Source organism: Leptonychotes weddellii, chromosome 6, assembly GCF_054177405.1.
Source record: "Leptonychotes weddellii isolate Sample4059 chromosome 6, ASM5417740v2, whole genome shotgun sequence".
Taxonomy (NCBI): Eukaryota; Metazoa; Chordata; class Mammalia; order Carnivora; family Phocidae; genus Leptonychotes; species Leptonychotes weddellii.
In genome coordinates, this window is record NC_138374.1 from 100,066,538 (window position 1) to 100,069,604 (window position 3,067).

Sequence of the window (3,067 nt, forward strand, 5' to 3'; positions counted from 1 at the left end):
GTCCTTTCCCTTTTCATTGAAAAAAAAAAAGAAAAGGAAGGAAGGAGGGAGGAAGAAAGGAAGGAAGGAAGAAAATCTTTTGAAAACAAACAAAATTAAAACCACAGGACAAAGCCATGCTTTTTAGAGTGGCTCGGGGGCTGGGCATGGGGGATAGAGTGGCCTCTCTGTGATGCAGGAGCTCTGTAAGTGGCCCCCCATCCCAGGGCCATGAGTCTTTGACCTCACTTAGTTATCAGATCCAACTTGTTTATTCAAAGTGAAATGTGGGACCCAGACAACTTGCCAGGTGGCATCAGAGGTCTCCAATGGATCGGGAGATAAGATAACACATCCTTCCCAGCCCCTGCGCCAGAAAGATGTGGGCCTCTTGACTTCTGCTTCCTGACCTAAAAATACCATCATTACAGTTTCATTAGGATGAATAATGAAAACATCATCCATTAGCCCCAAATTGGTGTTTTGTTCAAAGAATACAAGACACTGAGAAGTGTTTGATTTAAGGAAAGGCTGAACAATCCTTCCAAACACAGGAATCTTTGAATGTCCCCCCTCTTCCCACCAACAGTCAGACGTGGAAAGCAGACCTTGCTGAGCCACGTGGGGAGAAGCTTCCTCCTTGTTTCCATCACCACAGTTAGACAAACGGCCCCGGACTGCAGTGACTACAGCAATGTTAATCATTACTGGAAAATGAAGACAAAGTCACTTAGCCATGGGATCTAGGCAACCAGGGGTGCGACATTCAAATCCACTTAGTTCAAAAGGATTGCCCGAGGAAATTTCCACTTGATGCTCACTAGGCCAGGGCTTTCCTGGCTGCCTATCCCCTACTCCCAGAGCTTCCTCCTCCTCCTCTTCTGCCCACACTCACTGCCCCTTTAAAGAGCAGCCCCCATGCCCCACCCAGGCAGCAACTAATACCGTACCTCCAGGCAGCATCACATCTGGAAGGGAAGAGAACAGCAATGGTCATTTGAAGATGCTTCCTGTCCTACCGATCTGGTGATTGAGGCTAGAAGCAGCTGTGTGTGTGTGTGTGTGTGTATCAGATTGTTCTCGCATGCCCCTGTGAAGTTTCCATCCTGAACAAAACAAAATTTCTCCCTTTGAAGAGAGAAGGTATCCAAAGGCAGCGCTGCTCTAAATATGTGCAGCAGAGAAGGTCATAAGCAAAAATGCTCTTCGGCCTTATTTCCAGAGACTGAGTTGAACAATAAAAACCTGATTTCTTGCCTGCAAGACTTCTCCCACGTGCGCAGTGAGTCTCCAAGATGGGGCTATGGCTTTCAGCATCCTCTTATTTCATTTGACCGTGGAACTCTTTCATCATGACGTGACTCTATGGAACTAATAGTCTTCAGAATACACTTTGGGAAAAGCTGTCTTTGGATAAAGATAAGAATTTCTCTTTTTCACACTTTTTTTTTTCTCATTAAACTTTTGTTTTAATGGGTCTCAAAATTCTGTGACAGATTTTTGGTCAAGTTGTTTCCATTAAAAAGTACTGATTTTAAAAACTAATAACTTAAAACTACCACACACACACAAAAAAAACACGTGGTCCACAAAACATTCTCCTTTCCTTCTGAAGGTTTCACGATGCATTGTTATCATTAACCAGTCTTTCACTATTAAACTTAAATGGCCAATTGACACAAACAGTTCTGAGACTGTTCTTCCACCACTGATTAAGACTGGGGTGGCAGGTATTGGGGAAAATATTCACTTAGCCTTCTCAGCTTTCTGGGCAGACTTGGTGACCTTGCCACCTCCAGCTGCCTTCTTGTCCATTGCTCTAATGACATCCACAGCAACTGTCTGTCTCATGTCACGAACAGCAAAACGGCCCAGAGGAGGATAGTCAGAGAAGCTCTCAACACACATAGGGGCTTGCCAGGAACCATATCAACAATGGCAGCATTACCAGATTTCAAGAACTTGGGACCATCTTCCAGCTTTTTTCCAGAACGACGATCTATCTTCTCCTTCAGCTCAGCAAACTTGCAAGCAAGCAATGTGAGCTGTGTGACAATCCAGCAGAGGTGCATATCCAGCGCTGACTTGGCCTGGATGGTTCAGGATAATCACCTGAACCGTGAAGCCAGCTGCTTCCACTGGTGGGTCATTTTTACTGTCACCAGCCACATTTTCATGACGAACATCTTTGACAGATACGTTCTTCACATTGAAGCCCATATTGTCCCCAGGAAGAGCCTCACTCAAAGCTTCATGGTGCATTTCAACAGACTTTACTTCAGTTGTAACATTGGAGCAAGGGTGACCCCATGCCAGGTTCAAGAACACCAGTCTCGACTCGGCCCGCAGGGACAGTACCAATACCACCAATTTTGTAGACGTCCTGGGAGGCAGACGCAAGGGCTTGTCAATTGGACGAGTTGGTGGCAGAATGCAGTCCAGAGCTTCATGCATTGTGGTTCCACTGGCATGCCCAACTTTACGGGTGACTTTCCATCCCTTGAACCAAGGCATGTTAGCACTTGGCTCCAGCATGGTGTCACCGTTCCAACCAGAAATTGGCACAAATGCTATTGTGTTGGGGTTGTAGCCAATTTTCTTAATGTAGGTGCTGACTTCCTTAACGATTTCCTTGTGCCTCTTCTGGCTGTAGGGTGGCTCAGTGGAATCCATCTTGTTAACACCAACAATTGGTTGTTTTACACCCAGTGTGTAAGCCAGAAGGACATGCTCATGGGTCTGCCCATTCTTGGAGATACCGGCTTCAAATTCACCGACACCAGCAGCAACAATCAGGACAGCACAGTCAGCCTGAGATGTGCCTGTAATCATGTTTTTGATAAAGTCTCTGTGTCTTGGGGCATCAATGATGGTCACATAATACTTGTTGGTCTCAGACTCCACCCCAAAACTGCTAGAACTCATACAGGAATTCAGTAAAGTAGCAGGATATAAAATCAATGCACAGAAGTCAGTGGCATTCCTATACACCAACAACAAGACAGAAGAAAGAGAAATTAAGGAGTCGATCCCATTTACAACTGCACCCAAAACCATAAGATACCTAGGAATAAATCTAACCAAAGAG

At 45.4% G+C, this 3,067-nt stretch overlaps 1 pseudogene; it reads right to left on the reverse strand.

The window, feature by feature from the left end:
- Positions 1-1,402: 1,402 nt before the first annotated feature.
- LOC102727162 (elongation factor 1-alpha 1 pseudogene) lies at positions 1,403-2,904 on the reverse strand (annotated as a pseudogene).
- Between the last annotated feature and the right edge of the window lie 163 nt (positions 2,905-3,067).